Source organism: Crinia signifera, chromosome 11 (genome assembly GCF_055691185.1).
Source record: "Crinia signifera chromosome 11, ASM5569118v1, whole genome shotgun sequence".
Taxonomy (NCBI): Eukaryota; Metazoa; Chordata; class Amphibia; order Anura; family Myobatrachidae; genus Crinia; species Crinia signifera.
The window spans coordinates 78,496,460-78,509,680 of NC_139227.1; the positions used below are offsets into that span (position 1 = coordinate 78,496,460).

Genomic DNA, 13,221 nt, shown 5'->3' on the forward strand with positions numbered 1-13,221 from the left:
CCTCCAGTACACAGACACCATATATGTCTAGAAATTAATGCACCTCCATGGCTCCATAGCTCAGGGGTTAGAGCACTGGTCTCGTAAACCAGGGGTCGTGAGTTCAAGTCTCACTGGGGCCTTCCAGTTCTTTATTGTTTTATTTACAAAAACTTAATTTGCATGACAGCATGTACAGTGATCTTAATTTGCATGACAGTATATACAGTGGTCTTCTCAAGTCTCAAGTGAGAAGATCTATTTCAAGTTCAATGTGTGCATTTAGCATGGAGATTGCAAATGATTCAGAATCAGTCATTTGTAAACAGTGTCCATTGGGTCAAGGAGCTACAAATTAAAATCCAAAATTAAATTTCAAATTTGATTTCTTTGAAACCTCACAAATGCATGATTTTTTTTTTTAAACATACATTCTCATGTAAGGCTTCATAGCTCAGGGGTTAGAGCACTGGTCTTGTAAACCAGGGGTCGTGAGTTCAAATCTCACTGGGGCCTACCAGTTCTTTATTGTTACATCTACTAAAACTTAATTTGCATGACAGTATGTACAGTGATCTTAATTTGCATGACAGTATATACAGTGTTCTTCTCAAGTGAGAAGATCTATTTCAAGTTCAATGTGTGCACTTAGCATGGAGATTGCAAATGATTCAGAATCGGCCATTTGTAAACAGTGTCCATTGGGTCAAAGAGCTACAAATTAAAATCAAAAATTTAATTTCAAATTTGATTTCTTTGAAACCCCACAAATGCATGATTTTTTTTTAAACATACATTCTCATGTAAGGCTTCATAGCTCAGGGGTTAGAGTGAGTTCAAATCTCACTGGGGCCTACCAGTTCTTTATTGTTACAGCTACTAAAAATTAATTTGCATGACCATATGTAAAGTAGTTTCATCAAGTCGAAAGTAAAGAGATCTATTTCAATTTGTTCACATACTTTGATAGTCAATTTGGAGCATCACTTAAGACGTTCATTCTATTTTTCTGACTGTTTTCAATTGCATGTCTCATATCTTTATTGTTCAACCAATTCTATGCATGCCCCAAGCATAGCTATGCATCCAAACTCCTTGAGCTCATTGTTTACAACCTCTTCCTACCTATCTGTCCATTGCCTATCTGTCTCCTCTCAGGACTCTACCTCACCCCTCTTCCACTAATAGTATGTTTTCCGCAAGGTTCTTTTCTTTGTCCTCTCCTTTTCTTTTTGTATGCATCCTCTTTAGTTGAGCTCATTAGCTTTTTTGACTGACAATATCATCTTTTTGCTGCTGATACTCAAATCTACCTTGTCTCCCCAGACTTTTACTCACTCGTATCTCTACCAGTCTATCAGCTATCTCTTCTTGGATGTCCCAGCGCTTTGTGAAACTAAACACGTCTAAGACTGACCTGATTATCTTACCACCCTCCACACTGCGTCATCTTCCACAACTGCATTATATATTGATGACACTACAGACTCTTCTAGTTCTCCTTTCTCCCTTTCTCCTCTCCCATTTACATCTATGACCTTATCTCCCTTTAAATTCCCACATTTTCTCATTACCACTCCTGCCAATTGCTTACTTTCTACCACTCATGCCTCCAAGACTCTTTACTGTTTTGTTTTTTGCAAATTTGTTTATGTGCTCTGTAATTGGACAACGCAGATCCCTTGTGGCACTAAATACAGAATAATAATATTTCTTAAACACTCTCATTGGAAATATATCATAGAGTTTCATTTGAAAAAAGTGTACATTGGCATGAATTGCCAAAAAATGTACAATTTGCAATTGATTATGTTCCTCCAGTACACAGACACCATATATGTCTAGAAATTAATGCACCTCCATGGCTCCATAGCTCAGGGGTTAGAGCACTGGTCTCGTAAACCAGGGGTCGTGAGTTCAAGTCTCACTGGGGCCTTCCAGTTCTTTATTGTTTCATTTACAAAAACTTAATTTGCATGACAGCATGTACAGTGATCTTAATTTGCATGACAGTATATACAGTGGTCTTCTCAAGTCTCAAGTGAGAAGATCTATTTCAAGTTCAATGTGTGCATTTAGCATGGAGATTGCAAATGATTCAGAATCGGCCATTTGTAAACAGTGTCCATTGGGTCAAAGAGCTACAAATTAAAATCAAAAATTAAATTTCAAATTTGATTTATTTGAAACCCCACAAATGCATGATTTTTTTTTAAACATACATTCTCATGTAAGGCTTCATAGCTCAGGGGTTAGAGTGAGTTCAAATCTCACTGGGGCCTACCAGTTCTTTATTGTTACAGCTACTAAAAATTAATTTGCATGACCATATGTAAAGTAGTTTCATCAAGTCGAAAGTAAAGAGATCTATTTCAATTTGTTCACATACTTTGATAGTCAATTTGGAGCATCACTTAAGACGTTCATTCTATTTTTCTGACTGTTTTCAATTGCATGTCTCATATCTTTATTGTTCAACCAATTCTATGCATGCCCCAAGCATAGCTATGCATCCAAACTCCTTGAGCTCATTGTTTACAACCTCTTCCTACCTATCTGGCCATTGCCTATCTGTCTCCTCTCAGGACTCTACCTCACCCCTCTTCCACTAATAGTATGTTTCCCGCAAGGTTCTTTTCTATGTCCTCTTCTTTTCTTTTTGTATGCATCCTCTTTAGTTGAGCTCATTAGCTTTTTTTGACTGACAATATCATCTTTTTGCTGCTGATACTCAAATCTACCTTGTCTCCCCAGACTTTTACTTACTCGTATCTCTACCAGTCTATCAGCTATCTCTTCTTGGATGTCTCTGCGCTTTGTGAAACTAAACACGTCTAAGACTGACCTGATTATCTTACCACCCTCCACACTGCGTCATCTTCCACATCTGCATTATATATTGATGGCACTACAGACTCTTCTAGTTCTCCTTTCTCACTTTCTCCTCTCCCATTTACATCTATGACCTTATCTCCCTTTAAATTCCCACATTTTCTCATTACCACTCCTGCCAATTGCTTACTTTCTACCACTCATGCCTCCAAGACTCTTTACTGTTTTGTTTTTTGCAAATTTATTTATGTGCTCTGTAATTGGACAACGCAGATCCCTTGTGGCACTAAATACAGAATAATAATATTTCTTAAACACTCTCATTGGAAATATATCATAGAGTTTCATTTGAAAAAAGTGTACATTGGCATGAATTGCCAAAAAATGTACAATTTGCAATTGATTATGTTCCTCCAGTACACAGACACCATATATGTCTAGAAATTAATTCACCTCCATGGCTCCATAGCTCAGGGGTTAGAGCACTGGTCTCGTAAACCAGGGGTCGTGAGTTCAAGTCTCACTGGGGCCTTCCAGTTCTTTATTGTTTCATTTACAAAAACTTAATTTGCATGACAGCATGTACAGTGATCTTAATTTGCATGACAGTATATACAGTGGTCTTCTCAAGTCTCAAGTGAGAAGATCTATTTCAAGTTCAATGTGTGCATTTAGCATGGAGATTGCAAATGATTCAGAATCGGCCATTTGTAAACAGTGTCCATTGGGTCAAAGAGCTACAAATTAAAATCCAAAATTAAGTTTCAAATTTGATTTCTTTGAAACCCCACAAATGCATGATTTTTTTTTAAACATACATTCTCATATAAGGCTTCATAGCTCAGGGGTTAGAGCACTGGTCTTGTAAACCAGGGGTCGTGAGTTCAAATCTCACTGGGGCCTACCAGTTCTTTATTGTTACATCTACTAAAACTTAATTTGCATGACAGCATGTACAGTGATCTTAATTTGCATGACAGTATATACAGTGGTCGTCTCAAGTGAGAAGATCTATTTCAAGTTCAATGTGTGCATTTAGCATGGAGATTGCAAATGATTCAGAATCGGCCATTTGTAAACAGTGTCCATTGGGTCAAAGAGCTACAAATTAAAATCAAAAATTAAATTTCAAATTTGATTTCTTTGAAACCGCACAAATGCATGATTTTTTTTTAAACATACATTCTCATGTAAGGCTTCATAGCTCAGGGGTTAGAGTGAGTTCAAATCTCACTGGGGCCTACCAGTTCTTTATTGTTACAGCTACTAAAAATTAATTTGCATGACCATATGTAAAGTAGTTCCATCAAGTCGAAAGTAAAGAGATCTATTTGAATTTGTTCACATACTTTGATAGTCAATTTGGAGCATCACTTAAGACGTTCATTCTATTTTTCTGACTGTTTTCAATTGCATGTCTCATATCTTTATTGTTCAACCAATTCTATGCATGCCCCAAGCATAGCTATGCATCCAAACTCCTTGAGCTCATTGTTTACAACCTCTTCCTACCTATCTGTCCATTGCCTATCTGTCTCCTCTCAGGACTCTACCTCACCCCTCTTCCACTAATAGTATGTTTCCCGCAAGGTTCTTTTCTTTGTCCTCTCCTTTTCTTTTTGTATGCATCCTCTTTAGTTGAGCTCATTAGCTTTTTTGACTGACAATATCATCTTTTTGCTGCTGATACTCAAATCTACCTTGTCTCCCCAGACTTTTACTCACTCGTATCTCTACCAGTCTATCAGCTATCTCTTCTTGGATGTCCCTGCGCTTTGTGAAACTAAACACGTCTAAGACTGACCTGATTATCTTACCACCCTCCACACTGCGTCATCTTCCACAACTGCATTATATATTGATGGCACTACAGACTCTTCTAGTTCTCGTTTCTCACTTTCTCCTCTCCCATTTACATCTATGACCTTATCTCCCTTTAAATTCCCACATTTTCTCATTACCACTCCTGCCAATTGCTTACTTTCTACCACTCATGCCTCCAAGACTCTTTACTGTTTTGTTTTTTGCAAATTTGTTTATGTGCTCTGTAATTGGACAACGCAGATCCCTTGTGGCACTAAATACAGAATAATAATATTTCTTAAACACTCTCATTGGAAATATATCATAGAGTTTCATTTGAAAAAAGTGTACATTGGCATGAATTGCCAAAAAATGTACAATTTGCAATTGATTATGTTCCTCCAGTACACAGGCACCATATATGTCTAGAAATTAATGCACCTCCATGGCTCCATAGCTCAGGGGTTAGAGCACTGGTCTCGTAAACCAGGGGTCGTGAGTTCAAGTCTCACTGGGGCCTTCCAGTTCTTTATTGTTTTATTTACAAAAACTTAATTTGCATGACAGCATGTACAGTGATCTTAATTTGCATGACAGTATATACAGTGGTCTTCTCAAGTCTCAAGTGAGAAGATCTATTTCAAGTTCAATGTGTGCATTTAGCATGGAGATTGCAAATGATTCAGAATCAGTCATTTGTAAACAGTGTCCATTGGGTCAAGGAGCTACAAATTAAAATCCAAAATTAAATTTCAAATTTGATTTCTTTGAAACCCCACAAATGCATGATTTTTTTTTAAACATACATTCTCATGTAAGGCTTCATAGCTCAGGGGTTAGAGTGAGTTCAAATCTCACTGGGGCCTACCAGTTCTTTATTGTTACAGCTACTAAAAATTAATTTGCATGACCATATGTAAAGTAGTTTCATCAAGTCGAAAGTAAAGAGATCTATTTCAATTTGTTCACATACTTTGATAGTCAATTTGGAGCATCACTTAAGACGTTCATTCTATTTTTCTGACTGTTTTTTCAATTGCATGTCTCATATCTTTATTGTTCAACCAATTCTATGCATGCCCCAAGCATAGCTATGCATCCAAACTCCTTGAGCTCATTGTTTACAACCTCTTCCTACCTATCTGTCCATTGCCTATCTGTCTCCTCTCAGGACTCTACCTCACCCCTCTTCCACTAATAGTATGTTTCCCGCAAGGTTCTTTTCTTTGTCCTCTCCTTTTCTTTTTGTATGCATCCTCTTTCGTTGAGCTCATTAGCTTTTTTGACTGACAATATCATCTTTTTGCTGCTGATACTCAAATCTACCTTGTCTCCCCAGACTTTTACTCACTCGTATCTCTACCAGTCTATCAGCTATCTCTTCTTGGATGTCCCAGCGCTTTGTGAAACTAAACACGTCTAAGACTGACCTGATTATCTTACCACCCTCCACACTGCGTCATCTTCCACAACTGCATTATATATTGATGACACTACAGACTCTTCTAGTTCTCCTTTCTCCCTTTCTCCTCTCCCATTTACATCTATGACCTTATCTCCCTTTAAATTCCCACATTTTCTCATTACCACTCCTGCCAATTGCTTACTTTCTACCACTCATGCCTCCAAGACTCTTTACTGTTTTGTTTTTTGCAAATTTGTTCATGTGCTCTGTAATTGGACAACGCAGATCCCTTGTGGCACTAAATACAGAATAATAATATTTCTTAAACACTCTCATTGGAAATATATCATAGAGTTTCATTTGAAAAAAGTGTACATTGGCATGAATTGCCAAAAAATGTACAATTTGCAATTGATTATGTTCCTCCAGTACACAGACACCATATATGTCTAGAAATTAATGCACCTCCATGGCTCCATAGCTCAGGGGTTAGAGCACTGGTCTCGTAAACCAGGGGTCGTGAGTTCAAGTCTCACTGGGGCCTTCCAGTTCTTTATTGTTTTATTTACAAAAACTTAATTTGCATGACAGCATGTACAGTGATCTTAATTTGCATGACAGTATATACAGTGGTCTTCTCAAGTCTCAAGTGAGAAGATCTATTTCAAGTTCAATGTGTGCATTTAGCATGGAGATTGCAAATGATTCAGAATCAGTCATTTGTAAACAGTGTCCATTGGGTCAAGGAGCTACAAATTAAAATCCAAAATTAAATTTCAAATTTGATTTCTTTGAAACCCCACAAATGCATGATTTTTTTTTTAAACATACATTCTCATGTAAGGCTTCATAGCTCAGGGGTTAGAGCACTGGTCTTGTAAACCAGGGGTCGTGAGTTCAAATCTCACTGGGGCCTACCAGTTCTTTATTGTTACATCTACTAAAACTTAATTTGCATGACAGTATGTACAGTGATCTTAATTTGCATGACAGTATATACAGTGTTCTTCTCAAGTGAGAAGATCTATTTCAAGTTCAATGTGTGCTATTAGCATGGAGATTGCAAATGATTCAGAATCGGCCATTTGTAAATAGTGTCCATTGGGTCAAAGAGCTACAAATTAAAATCAAAAATTAAATTTCAAATTGGATTTCTTTGAAACCCCACAAATGCATGATTTTTTTTTAAACATACATTCTCATGTAAGGCTTCATAGCTCAGGGGTTAGAGTGAGTTCAAATCTCACTGGGGCCTACCAGTTCTTTATTGTTACAGCTACTAAAAATTAATTTGCATGACCATATGTAAAGTAGTTTCATCAAGTCGAAAGTAAAGAGATCTATTTCAATTTGTTCACATACTTTGATAGTCAATTTGGAGCATCACTTAAGACGTTCATTCTATTTTTCTGACTGTTTTCAATTGCATGTCTCATATCTTTATTGTTCAACCAATTCTATGCATGCCCCAAGCATAGCAATGCATCCAAACTCCTTGAGCTCATTGTTTACAACCTCTTCCTACCTATCTGTCCATTGCCTATCTGTCTCCTCTCAGGACTCTACCTCACCCCTCTTCCACTAATAGTATGTTTCCCGCAAGGTTCTTTTCTTTGTCCTCTCCTTTTCTTTTTGTATGCATCCTCTTTAGTTGAGCTCATTAGCTTTTTTGACTGACAATATCATCTTTTTGCTGCTGATACTCAAATCTACCTTGTCTCCCCAGACTTTTACTCACTCGTATCTCTACCAGTCTATCAGCTATCTCTTCTTGGATGTCCCAGCGCTTTGTGAAACTAAACACGTCTAAGACTGACCTGATTATCTTACCACCCTCCACACTGCGTCATCTTCCACAACTGCATTATATATTGATGACACTACAGACTCTTCTAGTTCTCCTTTCTCACTTTCTCCTCTCCCATTTACATCTATGACCTTATCTCCCTTTAAATTCCCACATTTTCTCATTACCACTCCTGCCAATTGCTTACTTTCTACCACTCATGCCTCCAAGACTCTTTACTGTTTTGTTTTTTGCAAATTTGTTTATGTGCTCTGTAATTGGACAACGCAGATCCCGTGTGGCACTAAATACAGAATAATAATATTTCTTAAACACTCTCATTGGAAATATATCATAGAGTTTCATTTGAAAAAAGTGTACATTGGCATGAATTGCCAAAAAATGTACAATTTGCAATTGATTATGTTCCTCCAGTACACAGACACCATATATGTCTAGAAATTAATGCACCTCCATGGCTCCATAGCTCAGGGGTTAGAGCACTGGTCTCGTAAACCAGGGGTCGTGAGTTCAAGTCTCACTGGGGCCTTCCAGTTCTTTATTGTTTCATTTACAAAAACTTAATTTGCATGACAGCATGTACAGTGATCTTAATTTGCATGACAGTATATACAGTGGTCTTCTCAAGTCTCAAGTGAGAAGATCTATTTCAAGTTCAATGTGTGCATTTAGCATGGAGATTGCAAATGATTCAGAATCAGTCATTTGTAAACAGTGTCCATTGGGTCAAGGAGCTACAAATTAAAATCAAAAATTAAATTTCAAATTTGATTTCTTTGAAACCCCACAAATGCATGATTTTTTTTTAAACATACATTCTCATGTAAGGCTTCATAGCTCAGGGGTTAGAGTGAGTTCAAATCTCACTGGGGCCTACCAGTTCTTTATTGTTACAGCTACTAAAAATTAATTTGCATGACCATATGTAAAGTAGTTTCATCAAGTCGAAAGTAAAGAGATCTATTTCAATTTGTTCACATACTTTGATAGTCAATTTGGAGCATCACTTAAGACGTTCATTCTATTTTTCTGACTGTTTTCAATTGCATGTCTCATATCTTTATTGTTCAACCAATTCTATGCATGCCCCAAGCATAGCTATGCATCCAAACTCCTTGAGCTCATTGTTTACAACCTCTTCCTACCTATCTGTCCATTGCCTATCTGTCTCCTCTCAGGACTCTACCTCACCTCTCTTCCACTAATAGTATGTTTCCCGCAAGGTTCTTTTCTTTGTCCTCTCCTTTTCTTTTTGTATGCATCCTCTTTAGTTGAGCTCATTAGCTTTTTTGACTGACAATATCATCTTTTTGCTGCTGATACTCAAATCTACCTTGTCTCCCCAGACTTTTACTCACTCGTATCTCTACCAGTCTATCAGCTATCTCTTCTTGGATGTCCCAGCGCTTTGTGAAACTAAACACGTCTAAGACTGACCTGATTATCTTACCACCCTCCACACTGCGTCATCTTCCACAACTGCATTATATATTGATGGCACTACAGACTCTTCTAGTTCTCGTTTCTCACTTTCTCCTCTCCCATTTACATCTATGACCTTATCTCCCTTTAAATTCCCACATTTTCTCATTACCACTCCTGCCAATTGCTTACTTTCTACCACTCATGCCTCCAAGACTCTTTAATGTTTTGTTTTTTGCAAATTTGTTTATGTGCTCTGTAATTGGACAACGCAGATCCCTTGTGGCACTAAATACAGAATAATAATATTTCTTAAACACTCTCATTGGAAATATATCATAGAGTTTCATTTGAAAAAAGTGTACATTGGCATGAATTGCCAAAAAATGTACAATTTGCAATTGATTATGTTCCTCCAGTACACAGACACCATATATGTCTAGAAATTAATGCACCTCCATGGCTCCATAGCTCAGGGGTTAGAGCACTGGTCTCGTAAACCAGGGGTCGTGAGTTCAAGTCTCACTGGGGCCTTCCAGTTCTTTATTGTTTCATTTACAAAAACTTAATTTGCATGACAGCATGTACAGTGATCTTAATTTGCATGACAGTATATACAGTGGTCTTCTCAAGTCTCAAGTGAGAAGATCTATTTCAAGTTCAATGTGTGCATTTAGCATGGAGATTGCAAATGATTCAGAATCGGCCATTTGTAAACAGTGTCCATTGGGTCAAAGAGCTACAAATTAAAATCCAAAATTAAATTTCAAATTTGATTTCTTTGAAACCCCACAAATGCATGATTTTTTTTTAAACATACATTCTCATGTAAGGCTTCATAGCTCAGGGGTTAGAGCACTGGTCTTGTAAACCAGGGGTCGTGAGTTCAAATCTCGCTGTGGCCTACCAGTTCTTTATTGTTACATCTACTAAAACTTAATTTGCATGACAGTATGTACAGTGATCTTAATTTGCATGACAGTATATACAGTGTTCTTCTCAAGTCTCAAGTGAGAAGATCTATTTCAAGTTCAATGTGTGCATTTAGCATGGAGATTGCAAATGATTCAGAATCGGCCATTTGTAAACAGTGTCCATTGGGTCAAAGAGCTACAAATTAAAATCCAAAATTAAATTTCAAATTTGATTTCTTTGAAACCCCACAAATGCATGATTTTTTTTAAAACATACATTCTCATATAAGGCTTCATAGCTCAGGGGTTAGAGCACTGGTCTTGTAAACCAGGGGTCGTGAGTTCAAATCTCACTGGGGCCTACCAGTTCTTTATTGTTACATCTACTAAAACTTAATTTGCATGACAGCATGTACAGTGATCTTAATTTGCATGACAGTATATACAGTGGTCTTCTCAAGTCTCAAGTGAGAAGATCTATTTCAAGTTCAATGTGTGCATTTAGCATGGAGATTGCAAATGATTCAGAATCAGTCATTTGTAAACAGTGTCCATTGGGTCAAGGAGCTACAAATTAAAATCAAAAATTAAATTTCAAATTTGATTTCTTTGAAACCCCACAAATGCATGATTTTTTTTTAAACATACATTCTCATGTAAGGCTTCATAGCTCAGGGGTTAGAGTTAGATCAAATCTCACTGGGGCCTACCAGTTCTTTATTGTTACAGCTACTAAAAATTAATTTGCATGACCATATGTAAAGTAGTTTCATCAAGTCGAAAGTAAAGAGATCTATTTCAATTTGTTCACATACTTTGATAGTCAATTTGGAGCATCACTTAAGACGTTCATTCTATTTTTCTGACTGTTTTCAATTGCATGTCTCATATCTTTATTGTTCAACCAATTCTATGCATGCCCCAAGCATAGCTATGCATCCAAACTCCTTGAGCTCATTGTTTACAACCTCTTCCTACCTATCTGTCCATTGCCTATCTGTCTCCTCTCAGGACTCTACCTCACCCCTCTTCCACTAATAGTATGTTTCCCGCAAGGTTCTTTTCTTTGTCCTCTCCTTTTCTTTTTGTATGCATCCTCTTTAGTTGAGCTCATTAGCTTTTTTGACTGACAATATCATCTTTTTGCTGCTGATACTCAAATCTACCTTGTCTCCCCAGACTTTTACTCACTCGTATCTCTACCAGTCTATCAGCTATCTCTTCTTGGATGTCCCAGCGCTTTGTGAAACTAAACACGTCTAAGACTGACCTGATTATCTTACCACCCTCCACACTGCGTCATCTTCCACAACTGCATTATATATTAATGGCACTACAGACTCTTCTAGTTCTCCTTTCTCACTTTCTCCTCTCCCATTTACATCTATGACCTTATCTCCCTTTAAATTCCCACATTTTCTCATTACCACTCCTGCCAATTGCTTACTTTCTACCACTCATGCCTCCAAGACTCTTTACTGTTTTGTTTTTTGCAAATTTGTTTATGTGCTCTGTAATTGGACAACGCAGATCCCTTGTGGCACTAAATACAGAATAATAATATTTCTTAAACACTCTCATTGGAAATATATCATAGAGTTTCATTTGAAAAAAGTGTACATTGGCATGAATTGCCAAAAAATGTACAATTTGCAATTGATTATGTTCCTCCAGTACACAGACACCATATATGTCTAGAAATTAATGCACCTCCATGGCTCCATAGCTCAGGGGTTAGAGCAATGGTCTCGTAAACCAGGGGTCGTGAGTTCAAGTCTCACTGGGGCCTTCCAGTTCTTTATTGTTTCATTTACAAAAACTTAATTTGCATGACAGCATGTACAGTGATCTTAATTTGCATGACAGTATATACAGTGGTCTTCTCAAGTCTCAAGTGAGAAGATCTATTTCAAGTTCAATGCGTGCATTTAGCATGGAGATTGCAAATGATTCAGAATCAGTCATTTGTAAACAGTGTCCATTGGGTCAAGGAGCTACAAATTAAAATCCAAAATTAAATTTCAAATTTGATTTCTTTGAAACCCCACAAATGCATGATTTTTTTTTTAAACATTCTTTCTCATGTAAGGCTTCATAGCTCAGGGGTTAGAGCACTGGTCTTGTAAACCAGGGGTCGTGAGTTCAAATCTCACTGGGGCCTACCAGTTCTTTATTGTTACATCTACTAAAACTTAATTTGCATGACAGCATGTACAGTGATCTTCATTTGCATGACAGTATATACAGTGGTCGTCTCAAGTGAGAAGATCTATTTCAAGTTCAATGTGTGCATTTAGCATGGAGATTGCAAATGATTCAGAATCGGCCATTTGTAAACAGTGTCCATTGGGTCAAAGAGCTACAAATTAAAATAAAAAATTAAATTTCAAATTTGATTTCTTTGAAACCCCACAAATGCATGATTTTTTTTTAAACATACATTCTCATGTAAGGCTTCATAGCTCAGGGGTTAGAGTGAGTTCAAATCTCACTGGGGCCTACCAGTTCTTTATTGTTACAGCTACTAAAAATTAATTTGCATGACCATATGTAAAGTAGTTTCATTAAGTCGAAAGTAAAGAGATCTATTTCAATTTGTTCACATACTTTGATAATCAATTTGGAGCATCACTTAAGACGTTCATTCTATTTTTCTGACTGTTTTCAATTGCATGTCTCATATCTTTTTGTTCAACCAATTCTATGCATGCCCCAAGCATAGCTATGCATCCAAACTCCTTGAGCTCATTGTTTACAACCTCTTCCTACCTATCTGTCCATTGCCTATCTGTCTCCTCTCAGGACTCTACCTCACCCCTCTTCCACTAATAGTATGTTTCCCGCAAGGTTCTTTTCTTTGTCCTCTCCTTTTCTTTTTGTATGCATCCTCTTTAGTTGAGCTCATTAGCTTTTTTGACTGACAATATCATCTTTTTGCTGCTGATACTCAAATCTACCTTGTCCCCCTAGACTTTTACTCACTCGTATCTCTACCAGTCTATCAGCTATCTCTTCTTGGATGTCCCTGCGCTTTGTGAAACTAAACACGTCTAAGACTG

At 37.2% G+C, this 13,221-nt stretch overlaps 14 non-coding genes across 14 annotated transcripts; all 14 read left to right on the top strand.

The window, feature by feature from the left end:
* Window positions 1-49: 49 nt before the first annotated feature.
* TRNAT-CGU (transfer RNA threonine (anticodon CGU)) lies at window positions 50-122 on the top strand. Its single transcript has one exon. It is a non-coding gene; the product is annotated as a tRNA-Thr (tRNA).
* A 300-nt stretch (window positions 123-422) lies between these two features.
* TRNAT-UGU (transfer RNA threonine (anticodon UGU)) lies at window positions 423-495 on the top strand. Its single transcript has one exon. It is a non-coding gene; the product is annotated as a tRNA-Thr (tRNA).
* A 1,347-nt stretch (window positions 496-1,842) lies between these two features.
* Window positions 1,843-1,915, top strand: TRNAT-CGU (transfer RNA threonine (anticodon CGU)). The gene has a single exon. It is a non-coding gene; the product is annotated as a tRNA-Thr (tRNA).
* Window positions 1,916-3,270: 1,355 nt separating this feature from the next.
* On the top strand, window positions 3,271-3,343 carry TRNAT-CGU (transfer RNA threonine (anticodon CGU)). The gene has a single exon. It is a non-coding gene; the product is annotated as a tRNA-Thr (tRNA).
* Window positions 3,344-3,641: 298 nt separating this feature from the next.
* Window positions 3,642-3,714, top strand: TRNAT-UGU (transfer RNA threonine (anticodon UGU)). The gene has a single exon. It is a non-coding gene; the product is annotated as a tRNA-Thr (tRNA).
* Window positions 3,715-5,061: 1,347 nt separating this feature from the next.
* On the top strand, window positions 5,062-5,134 carry TRNAT-CGU (transfer RNA threonine (anticodon CGU)). Its single transcript has one exon. It is a non-coding gene; the product is annotated as a tRNA-Thr (tRNA).
* Window positions 5,135-6,490: 1,356 nt separating this feature from the next.
* TRNAT-CGU (transfer RNA threonine (anticodon CGU)) lies at window positions 6,491-6,563 on the top strand. The gene has a single exon. It is a non-coding gene; the product is annotated as a tRNA-Thr (tRNA).
* Window positions 6,564-6,862: 299 nt separating this feature from the next.
* On the top strand, window positions 6,863-6,935 carry TRNAT-UGU (transfer RNA threonine (anticodon UGU)). The gene has a single exon. It is a non-coding gene; the product is annotated as a tRNA-Thr (tRNA).
* Window positions 6,936-8,282: 1,347 nt separating this feature from the next.
* TRNAT-CGU (transfer RNA threonine (anticodon CGU)) lies at window positions 8,283-8,355 on the top strand. Its single transcript has one exon. It is a non-coding gene; the product is annotated as a tRNA-Thr (tRNA).
* A 1,354-nt stretch (window positions 8,356-9,709) lies between these two features.
* Window positions 9,710-9,782, top strand: TRNAT-CGU (transfer RNA threonine (anticodon CGU)). The gene has a single exon. It is a non-coding gene; the product is annotated as a tRNA-Thr (tRNA).
* Window positions 9,783-10,080: 298 nt separating this feature from the next.
* TRNAT-UGU (transfer RNA threonine (anticodon UGU)) lies at window positions 10,081-10,153 on the top strand. The gene has a single exon. It is a non-coding gene; the product is annotated as a tRNA-Thr (tRNA).
* Window positions 10,154-10,451: 298 nt separating this feature from the next.
* Window positions 10,452-10,524, top strand: TRNAT-UGU (transfer RNA threonine (anticodon UGU)). The gene has a single exon. It is a non-coding gene; the product is annotated as a tRNA-Thr (tRNA).
* A 1,354-nt stretch (window positions 10,525-11,878) lies between these two features.
* Window positions 11,879-11,951, top strand: TRNAT-CGU (transfer RNA threonine (anticodon CGU)). Its single transcript has one exon. It is a non-coding gene; the product is annotated as a tRNA-Thr (tRNA).
* A 299-nt stretch (window positions 11,952-12,250) lies between these two features.
* Window positions 12,251-12,323, top strand: TRNAT-UGU (transfer RNA threonine (anticodon UGU)). The gene has a single exon. It is a non-coding gene; the product is annotated as a tRNA-Thr (tRNA).
* The last annotated feature ends 898 nt before the right edge of the window (window positions 12,324-13,221 follow it).